A 12,086-nucleotide genomic window follows, 5' to 3' on the forward strand; every position below is an offset into this window, starting at 1 on the left:
AGACATTGCTGCTCATAGGAGCAAGTATTCACAGGCACTGAAAATGTAAACTATCTTGGGAATTTGTAAAAATGACAAGGAATAACATCGAGAACTGCTTCATTCATGGGATGTAGGCAATGATTTTCGTAAGGTATTTCCAAAATGCATGCCATTTATATGTAGGAAGAATGGCCACAGAGGGAATATTACAGTGAAATTTGGTTTTATACCTTGCCATATACTTTACCATGTTTCATCTCAAAGTACATTTTGCTGCCTATTTCAAGTTAAAGTCCTGACTTCTGACATTGAGCTTTGATGTGCCCCCACAATATGGCTCCCCTATCATGCACTTCTATTGCTTCTTCCCTTCATATCTTACTGCTTTAGTCAACACAGGCTGTTCCTGATGCTTACAGCATACTGATTCAGCAAAATCCAAAGAAACAAACATTTGATAAATGTCCACCATGTGTTTGGAAGTTTGCTAAGAACTATAGAGGGCAGGAAGAGATGGCATTTTTGTCCTTAAGTAATTGGAAATCTAATGGGAAAAACAAGCAAGTACATAAATTAATCTGATATGAAGCAGAGTGAGCAGTAGGGAGGGCAAAAATGTTGAAAAGTAAATTGGGTTACATGAGGATATCAAAAGAGTTATTTAAGTGTGTATGTATTTTTTTTATGCATTGGGAGCCTCTAAAAGGTTCTGAATAGGGAAAGAATGAGCAGAACACGAGGTGGGCATTATGAAGGATAAGCTAGAGAGACAGATATTAAAATTAGAGAAGCCATACTTTAAGAAAGTTGTGGCCGGGCGCGGTGGCTCACGCCTGTAATCCCAGCACTTTGAGAGGCCGAGGCGGGTGGATCACGAGGTCAAGAGATGGAGACCATCCTGGTCAACATGGTGAAACCCCGTCTCTACTAAAAATACAAAAAATTAGCTGGGTATGGTGGCGCGTGCCTGTAATCCCAGCTACTCAGGAGGCTGAGGCAGGAGAATTGCCTGAACCCAGGAGGCGGAGGTTGCGGTGAGCCGAGATCGCGCCATTGCACTCCAGCCTGCGTAACAAGGGTGAGACTCCGTCTCAAAAAAAAAAAAAAGAAAGTTGTAATAGCAGTTCATGTCAGGCATGATAAAGGCCTGAAAGGTAATCACTGATAGAAGTGAGATGAAAGAGATGCATTCCATGACTTTGTAATATGAATGCGTTTATATTACAGTGGTTAAGCATGTGAATTCCAGAGTCACATGCAGGTTTGCATCATGTTTCTGCAATTTATTAGCTATGTTACCTTAAATGAATTAGCAAACTGATCTATGCCTCAGAATTCATACATCTAAAATGGATATTATCTTGGCACTCAAGTCAAAAGTATGTTCTTAGTTCACATGAAATAATCTTTATAGAATTCCTGCCAAAGTACACAATAAACATTCAATATTAGTGTGGAGAAGACGGTTGAAGAATTTGATCAGAATATCCTCCCCACTAAGTTTTTTTTCTTTCCATTTGCCTCTCTGCCTTGTTGAAATCTGCCCATCTCCACTGCATTCCACTATGAAGAGTTCCTTGAATAGTTCTGTGCACAATGATCTTTCCTACCTCTGCATTTCTAAAATATTGATCATCTATACTAATAAGACACTTATACCTCATCCTGTTAAATATGTTTCTTTGATACAATTTTTTAATTGATAATATGTCAATTCCTGTTTATCAGTATTTAAATAAATTGTAATGCAGATTAACCAGAGAAAATGATTTCACTTCAGGCTCATTTCCTGGTGATAGAATCCACTTCTAGATCCTCAGCTCAAAGTCTTTAAGAGGAAAATACAGTAAGTTAAAAATACCTCTGTACATGGTGGTGATAAAAGCTGGGCACCTGTGGAAAAGCGGAAGAGCTCCAACATGGGGACCATTGGCAAGCACAAGGGCTCCAGCTATCTGAGAGACCAAGTGTGGAGGAGCCAAATCTATTTTCTAATAACTCACAAAAATACTTGAATTTAATTTAAATTTGTAGGGCAAAGGTGTCCTTTACAACAATTGCTAATTTTATTCCACTATTTACCATATTCTAAAAGAGGCTTAATATTATTTTGTCTGAAATGGAAGGCAGTCAGTCTTACTTTAAGGAATCTTCCATTTCTTTTAAAAATGATAGATGCTAAAATGCTTCCATAGCAGAACTAGAAAAAAAGAAAAGACTGGCCAAAGTAATTTCCTCTCATTCTATTGAGTTGATTTAATAGGCCTTGTGTTAGTAGAACTACATAAACAATTTTATGAAATGGCGTATGGAATATTTTGAGAGTATAAATGTGTATATGGGACACAAGGGCATCAAAGGAATTTTGTTTGAAATATGCACTTTTAATATAGATTGCTACCATAGAGTAGAAATTGAAATTATATTGCAGATTTCTGCTTTTAATAACTTTATGAATTTTTCACAAAACATCTAGGTTTTTTTTTTTTCTTTTGAAGATCTAAATCATATCTTCTCTTTCCTTCTGTCAATCTTCCCAAATGTATTGGTATTCTATTTTGTGAGAGGTATTAACTCTTCTATACAATAAGTATCCAAAGAAAATCTCACTAATTTATTCTTGTTAAGTTTGGGTTGCAAGTGTAAAAATCTATAAGACAATCAAAATAAATGGTAGGACAAAATGAAAAGGAATGTGCAATTGCTGACTAATATTAATCTGACAAATTTTAAATATGTTTCCTACAAAGACACCAAAATGCTTCATAAGCCTCATTTTATTGTGTCATTGCATTGTCTGAGACTGTATAAATATATGTGTATGTAATGTATACATCCTTATTCTATATTTTGTATATTTTATCATATATGTATATATATATATTGGTGTGTAGACACATTCACATACATTTTATATCTATGGCATCAACTCCTTCATAATAAAAGTGGTATGTGTAACTTCCAAGTAAAATTGTTTAAAGAAGAAATTGCTTGCTTGCCGCTTTATATATTTTTTCCCCTTCTTACAAGATGGGACATGGACTAGTATGTGTAATCCAACCTCAGCCAATTCAGAGAACACTGTGGAAAATGGAAGAGTAACAAGATATGTACAGGAAAGAGCTTCCCTACTGGCTTGGAAATGCTCATCCCTGGATCATTAGATAAGAAAGAAATAAAATTCTATTTTGTTTGAGCCTTTGAATTTTAGGGTGATTGTTGTTGTTGTTGCAGCTGCTTAAAATACACCAAAGTAATATATTTGCCATCTTGACTTTTTAATTTGTGCATCCTTCCCTTTTCATTCCTGTTCTCTCAAAGCCTTTTTTTTTTTTTTTCCATATAAACCTCCCAACATAAATATTTTCAAAAAGCATGAAAAAAGCAATCCTAATTGGGAAGGAAACAACGTAAGAGATAAATTTACAGGTCAGTTTTTGCTGCTAACATAGATCATCTGAAAAACACTGCAAAGTCACTAACTTTATTTTCAGAAGCAAATTTGATAATTTCTTCTTGGCCTTTGTTTAGTTATTATTTTATTTTACATTATTTTGAGTAGGTATCTTGCTGTCACTCAGGATGGAGTGCAGTGGCATAATCATGGATCACTGCAGCCTCAAACTCCAAGGAAGTCTGGGACTACAGGTGTGCATCACTACACCTGCTCTTCTTCACCTTTATTAATCACAATGATGATCAATTGGTGAGCTGGGACTTAATTTAAAGGGAGATGGAAAAGGAACAGAGTGCCATTTAAAAGTAGCTAGCTGTTCAGACAGGAAGGCCCCTTGGAGCAAATAGGCTCTGGTCTGAGATAAAACATTTGAGCAACATTCTAGAATGAAGTCAATAGTGTTTCCCTTTTTGTTTTGGGAGAAGAATGTAATTGGTATTCTTTTGACTTGGGTAATGCACAGTAATGCTCTTTCAGACTCCTTGGTAGGTTTAAAAGTTGCTGAGAATAGTTTGCAGATGTGCATAGGAACCAAGTAGCCTTTTAGAAGTAAGAGTATGAAAACGCAGACCTTTTCACTTAAGGATCAAAATGATTAGAATGTCTCCAATGAGGCTAGATGGCCTCACTGAGAAAGAAATCTTCAGACATTTTCTGACCTCTTTCATGTTTATATCATTTTTTTTTTAATATATGATTATTTTACTAATTTTTAAAAACTCATGTTGATCCATTTTGTTATTTTTCCTCTGCTCTATGGGATACAGTTCTTAGTGACAGCTCTTCAACCATCATTTGTTTTTCTGTTTTTGCACCTCTTTTGTCTTTTAATTGTTAACATATTTGGACTGAGATATTTACATATTACAATAAAATTATAATTGAAAATATCCTTTATTTAGCCCAATTTTCTCTGCTCTTATCTAGAACCTCAGCATCTGTAGATCATAGTTTCTCAATTTAAAGCATTATGGTCAACAGAGGAGAGTCAATTGAGTGTCAGCAATTTAAATTGTATTCATCACAAAATACGAATTTGAAGAAAACTGCAAGCAATTCTATTAAAAAATGTAAAACAGCACACATTGCAAAATATATTCTTCAGAAAATTGCCAATGACACAATGTTAGAAATAGATACAGGCTAAGAAAATGATTAAGAATGTGTATATGACCTAAGAATAATTATCCCATTTATTTTTTAATGTTTGAATAATTCATATAGAGACATTTTTATTTTGCTTTAATAGACAGAAATGTTATTTTTTATATTTTCGCAAGAATATTTTTATATTTTCAGCAATGAATAAAATTCACTGGAGCCAATGAAATAATATTAAATTATAAGTCAAATATACATATTTCAAAGAAATGACATAACTTTTACTACTTTTACGGCCCCATTTCATCCTCAAAAATATCTTCGTTTGGGATTTTTATATGGTCACACTACCTAGAAGTTACGTGTATGAGAGTATTGGACCCAATGAAACACATGAATCTAGGCAGTGACAGGGGAGGGCTGGTTTCAAGAAGACTATAAGACTGATTTGGGAACCCCTCTTGAGCCCTTTACCCTAATATTGTGGTTATGCTATACCTGTTTGGGCGCAAATTAAAATAATTCTGTCAGTGAAAAGGTGTCATATTGAGAGGCTAGGCTTCCTGTGGCAAGAAGCAGACATAGGTGAATATGAGCCTAGGAAGAAAGAAACTACATTACTTTCTCCACCCACAAAGTCCTACATGCTGCACTAAGAAGCTGTCCCCAGATCGGCAGTGGTACCTCATGTCTCTGTCATAGTAGCAGTCACCTGTCTTCATGGGCTGAATTCTTTCTCAGGATGTTCTTTGGTTCTTCATGTAGAGAATGCTGCCAGGGGTGGCCTATGTCTTTTGTGGATCACCTCTGACATATGACCAGGTTACGCCGTGGATAGACATTATCTTCAAGTAGAGGCTCTTCCCCCACCATGTATGCAAATAAGGTGGTGATTAATAATAACTAAGATAAAATCCTTTACATAGATCTTAAATATTTATCCAAAGATCTTGGAAAACAAGGCTGTTAATACTATACTGCCTTTTAGAAAATTATATTCCACGTATTTCACAAAGTGAAACATGACTACCATGGGGGTATGGTCATCATTTCTGAGATCTAGAAGTTTTATGTGCCTAAAATTTCACAAAGAATTTGAAAGACTGTTCAATTTCTCTAGAAAAGCCAGTATGGCTCAATCAACAGGGCCTTCTTCCTAAGCTGTGCGTCTGGGTAGGATCCTGGCACATGTTGGTTTCACCTGCAGGATGTCCTGGTTCACAAAAGCTTTTTTCACTTCCTGCTGTCATTTGATAGGAAGCAGTGAGATGGAGAAGCTTCTCGTATGAACATAGAAGCAAGGAGATGTGATCTTATAATTTGATTATCTATGATAAGGACACTTAATAGAATGTTTGGTGAGAAAAAAGCTTTCTCCTCTTTAACAGTATCTCAAACAGGCCTCCTTCTCATTTTCTAGGTATATTGAAAGACTCTCAAATGGTATAACACAATCATCCTCAAAAATCTAGTTTCCATCATTTTTTTCTACTAGTAATTTGCACATTTCTCTTCTTTACATCCCCTTTTAAATTAATTAGCATATACTACTTACATGTCTACTTCTTCAGAGTTAACTCACTTATAAAACAGATGTTTCTATGGGGAATATGCTTTCATGCTTGCTTCATGCAGCTCTGACAAGCCCTGTTCTATCTGACATTTCACTCTTGATAGAGAAGTTATAATGGGATAATATTCACAAAGTTCAAGCAATTAAGGGAACATTGATTTCCATATAGAATCAATGAAAACTGGATGTTTACACAAAGCGTCAGAATTTTGTCTGAGCAAGGTAGAGATGACTTAACTTTGGGCCTAGCTTCATTTCTTTATTTACTTCAAACAAGAAAGAGAACTGTACAGTATTGTATTTGCTTGTAAGGGCTGTGATAACAAAGTACCACAGACTGTGTGGCTTAAATGATAGAAATGTATAGTCTCACAGTTTGGGATGCTAGAAGTCTGAGATCAAGGTGTTGGCTGAGTTGATTTTTCCAAGGCCTCTCTCCTGGGCTTGCAGATGGCCATTTTCTCCCTATATCTTCACATAGTCTTGCCTCTCTAGGTGTTATCTGTGTCCTAATCTCCTCTTATTGTAAGGATACCAGTCAAATTAGATTTGGACCCATCCTAATGGCCTCATTTTAACTTCATTATTTCTTTAAAGGTGCTATGTCCAAATAGTCACATTCTGTGAAACTAGGGATTAGACATTCACACGTGAATTTTGGGAGGGACAAAATTCAGTTCATAACAGAAATCATGCTTATTACTTTTATTTGTCAATAACAGTACTTTTAAAAATGGCATTCTCTCTGTTTCTTACGTTTTAAAAGGAATAGAACATGTTTAAGATCACAGGACATCTGCATAGGTAAGTATAAATCTTGTTGGCATTTTAATTTCTCACTGGAAACCTTGTTTTCATGTGCAAGTGCTGAAGGTTCTGGGAGATTTTTTCATTATTGCTCTTATGAAAGCAGCTGTTCAATGAACACAGCATATTTTGTTACCTCATCAAGAAGCAGAGGAAGATTATGTTGTGATCAAGTTTTGTATGGCTATAGTCAATGCTTTTCTGATTGTTTGAGCCTGGTGAATGATTTAATAGGTATACTCTAGGGCAGTTACTCATCCCTGATATTTGTCCAACTCAAAGCTCCATGTTATTTATGTAAACGATGCTTTATATGCCTTCCATGCAGATAAATCCCAGTTGACAGAACTGTTTAAGAGATGAGTGTGCTCCCAATTGGGATTATGGTCACAGTATTTATCTGTATCAACTTTCATGTTACTTCACTGGCAAATTGGGAGCTTGGAGGATAAGAGGATAAGATATGATTGGGAGAATCCATTTTCTACCCTGAAGGTAGTATCTTAACATTTCAGTACACTGTGCATCTAGGAAAACATCAGAAAACAAACAAAGCAAACAGTCTTGAGAACATATAATTTGTCTTTGAGAAATAAAAATATCTCTAAATAATAGGGAAAATCTAAAACCAGAGCCATTTAGATATACTCAGAAGTTGGAAAATGTTCTTAATGTGTAACATGTTCTGCATTTTTAGCTTTGGCTGAGGATTTTTTCTTTTATATGATAGAATATGAGCCTTATATATTCTTTACATACACAGGATTATTAGAAGATCAAAAAGCTACATAAGATTTCTGGTTTAAAATGATAAGTGTAGGAACTATGATCTTTCCTCTTGTTTTATAAGGTATCATCCAAAAGCTAAAAAATAATGAGACAAAGGTAAAAGAAATGGTAGAGACACATAAAACCTGATAGAGCTGAGAGACACATAAAACCTCAAAACAATAACAATATAAAAAGGGAGTATATTGCTTGTTTCCTATGGCTAATTCAACTAAAATATATTTTTGATAAGAATAATTTTGCACAAACAATTTAATTTTATCTATAATGTAAGAGACTAGAACAATCCAGTAAGAAAATTCTATTTTCTTGGTATATTTTTAAAATATTCCTTTCAACAGCATTTTACTTCTGTGACCATGTAAAAGACATATTGATCCTATATTGAAAATATATGGATCAAGTTTCCATATATCCAAATAAATTTTCACTATGTTCTAGTTTCATAACTTTGCCCCTATGTAATTCCATAGATAGGAAATTATATATGGGAAACACCAAGATAATTTTATGAAGGGAAACTAGTGGTCTCTCATGCCCTATATGCTTTACAAAAATTAAAAGAAGAAGGGGAAAAAAATCCTCATTAATGTATGCTTGCAAAACAATGGCAGTCATTTTCCTGGCTGAAAACTAAATTATGCATTATAGTGTGCATGTCTATGATAAGTAGATTACTATAGATCATTCTGAGAGGAGGTAGAGGGAAGATTGCACTAACATTAGCTTCTCTGGTATTTGCAGGCTGTAAATTTCGTTAAATGATAGATGCAAAGATGGAAGACAGATGGATAGAGGAAAAGACAGAATCAGATACTGGATGAGTTAGTACTGCTGCCTGTGCTTCAGGGCTGTCTTATTACCACAAGGCCAGCAAGCATCAATGTCCCCACATCCCCCACTCCCTCCCCCTGAAATGTACCGATTTATATGAAAATTAAGATTACAAATTAAAGCCTGGCTATCCTGGAGTTTTCCAGTTCATCAGCCATCCAATAAAAATGATGTCAAGCCTGTATGCATAATTCCCAGAAGATTACTTTGTCCTTACAGCTAAGCCCTGTCCCTGATATGAAAGATCTCTATCCACTTTTATTGAAATAAAGAACTAACATCATAATCCCAATATTGAGGTATAATCTTCATTATCTCCTGACCCTCTTGAGGTTCCCCCAATCTATATTACTTCAGATTTGGTTTATTTATAATCCTTATGTATTTACTTTTATTGAGATAGGATTAAAAACAAAAAAAAAGCTTCAAAAATCCTTATGATCTCATGATTGAGTTTCATTTTGCCAACAATCAACTAATGTGTTAGACTGAGTTTTTTTAAAGTGCTTCTTATAGTTATGTAGTCCAAGCTTGAAAAGGCATTAATTGGTCCCATGTGTTCCTGTTGCATTACATGAATTATTTCCAATTCAACTTGGTTTGTGAAATGATGGCATCATCTTCTTTCCCTATTTATTAAAAAAGGGATGGGAGGGGGGATGTATGAAAAGATAAGCATACACATAAAATCATCCAAAGTAACTTTAATCTCTTTTCTTAGGAAGTTTTGATTCATATCTACAGTTAATTACTAGTAAACCACAATCCACCAACATTTTCTTTCCCCAAGAGCCTTAATAGCCTCTGGCTATGCCTCGGGCTGTTAACTACCAAACTAGTCATTAACGATGGTCAAGATGATTTCTTGGAGATTATTGCCCATTTATTTTTTTAACAGACAAAACAATTTGCTTTGCACAAAGAATAAAATAATACTTTCGCCATTTTTTCCTTTCAAAAACATAAACATCGATGAAAATCACATTGTACTGTGGTAATTTCAAAGCATTTCATGTTATTTTAGCTGTATTTTCAAACTGAAAGCTGGGTTTGTAATGCTCAGGATTTCGTTGGTAATCATGTTTTCTTATTTTAAATGAATTGTTTTCTATATTTGGAAAGAACGCATCTTAAGAGATTTGATGTGTTCTTTATTTACTTGTGCCTCTCATTTGTACCTTTGTCCAAGGATATGTCAGGAAGATATTTGTTTTTTAGAACTGAAAACAGTATGAAAAGAGAAATCCTTTACTACTGGCATAAAACAGCACTGGAGTGTTTTCTTCCTAATATTTATTGTTTGATTGAAAAGAATTCTTATTCTATCATTATTGATATAAAATGGGATTCATTATAATTTTTATTGGCTTAATTATTCCTCATCTGTGAACCATTCATTTTCATTCATTTGTGCTTTTACTTGAGCACCTGCTATTGCCTGGGCACATTCAGAGGCAAATCATTAGAGAATGCAGAAAAAAACTGGAAAAACAAAATTTAGTCTACGATCACTTAATCATATTTCTGCCAAAAATAATATTCAAACATAAAAACATGTATTGAAATGATTAGACTTATTAAAATGTTTACTCAACAGCTAAAAAGGAGGTAGCTGAATATTTTGGTATCCTTTATATTTTATGGTTATCAGTTTACTTATGTGAATTTGCTTATTTAACGCTCATAACAACTCTACAATTCTATAAAGCAACCTTATAATTATTCCTAGTTTGTGGATGTGGAAATTGAGACTTTAGAATTACTGAAGATATAGGAGAAGAAACAAAAAAGTACTGGAAGAAAGACGCAGAAAAGGAAGTTTCAGGGGTTCAAATACAACAGTGCTCACTTAACACCTTAATTCCTGCACTTGCTTATAGACAGGAAATTTCCTTTCTTTTGAAAACTATGGCTCAAGATGGCAGGACACCCCATGGAATCCCAGTTTAGATCTTGAAACAGGTAGAATAAGAATGGTATTGGTTAGATAGTTGTAACCTACCAATTAGAGGTTCATTTGAATTAAATATGTATATTCTTTATAAGGGCAAGACAGTTATTAAAAATTGATAAAAAATTGCTTGTTAGCAGCTACAGTGTAGGTTTGACTGACTGACAGATATAACTGTGGGAAGAAGTAACAGAAAGAGAAAAGGAACTGAAAAAGTGATATGGGAGTGTGGTTTATCTTGAAGGAATTATAGTTTTGGCCAGGGTGTCTAATGTAAGCTAGAAAAGAATAATACGGGGCACCAGGGATGAGTGAAGAATTCATTTATGTCTTTGGCTTAGCCCAGCGCTATTTGACTTAAGACAGTGTATATGGTGTCCTGGAAAAGGTTTATAATTTATGAAGCTTTGAATTCTCAGGGATAAGCCATGAATTACAGGGTGATTCCAAAAGCTTTACGTTCTAAGATAAGCCACTGTTATGCTTTTTCCTCATTAAAGAAAGGAACTTTCTGTTTTTTAGCAAAACTGACCCAAATGTCTTTTTTAATAAGCATTGGACTGGCATGCAGAAATTTAAACTATAAATACAATCTTTTTTCTTTATTCAGTGTACCCAATTATTATGAAAACAACTTTACATTATGAAAATAAAATTCAAATCAGTAATAAAACTTTTTTCTTGAACAAAGAAAACAGGATCCAATACAACTTTCGTAGTCTTTTTTTTTCACCTTGCCTTTATAAAAATAGCATCTTTGACTTTGTAGCTAACAATTTTCTCCTTCATACAGTGTAACTCCTAAACCAGTTTTCTAACTCCAAATTCAGATTTCTATCATCTGCTGACAAATGACAATTTCAGGTTATTTCATGGTGCTCCTATTAGCCTTCCAAGAATTTAGTTTTGATAGGGTTGCTATCTTTATAAATCGAGCTATATGCAATTATATACTTCAATATTTCCAAAGCAGGTACCTTAGGTTGTAACTCCAGGTATTACCTAGAGTGAATGAGTTTAACCTTTGTGATACTACCACCTATTAAAAATGCAGTTGAGTTGATGCTAATTAGGCACAAAAACTATGATATTTCAGCTTAGATGCCTACTGGATATAGGCTTAATCTACCCCACCCCCAACAATTATAAGGAAGATAATAAAATTAAAGAACACGTATTCAATGTTGAAAAATATATATTAAATTATTGCCTTTCTAGGGTTACACAGGCATGAGTAATTCTAAGGAACTCAAATTCTGCATTCTCATTTCCACATGTACACCTTTCTAAAATCATCTGCCTAAGAGCACTTCTATGGTGCTTCCTCTTTCTCACCTTTCATTCACAGTAATCTGCCACTTTACAAAAGAGATGTACCTCTCACCCACTGGGAATCTTACTGGGAGACACTGTCCCAGGATGCAAAAATGTCTTGGTTGCCAAAGGATCAATTTAAAATATTTGTTTCTTAAAACCCTCCTGAGTACATGGTTTTTCAAAATTCTTTTTAACACTTATTATTTAACAGTCAAAGTTTTAACTTGTGTACCAGCTTTCAGGAATAAAAGTCAGACTAAGGGACTTAACCCTCT

General features: G+C 34.4%; 1 long non-coding RNA gene across 1 annotated transcript; it reads left to right on the forward strand.

Annotated features, from left to right (window-relative positions):
* The first annotated feature begins 6,874 nt into the window (after window positions 1-6,874).
* On the forward strand, window positions 6,875-8,835 carry LOC108296787. The gene is made up of 2 exons (XR_001821977.2): window positions 6,875-6,917; window positions 8,454-8,835. It is a non-coding gene; the product is annotated as an uncharacterized LOC108296787 (long non-coding RNA).
* The last annotated feature ends 3,251 nt before the right edge of the window (window positions 8,836-12,086 follow it).

Source organism: Cebus imitator, unplaced genomic scaffold (genome assembly GCF_001604975.1).
Source record: "Cebus imitator isolate Cc_AM_T3 unplaced genomic scaffold, Cebus_imitator-1.0 Scaffold740, whole genome shotgun sequence".
NCBI classification, from domain to species: domain Eukaryota; kingdom Metazoa; phylum Chordata; class Mammalia; order Primates; family Cebidae; genus Cebus; species Cebus imitator.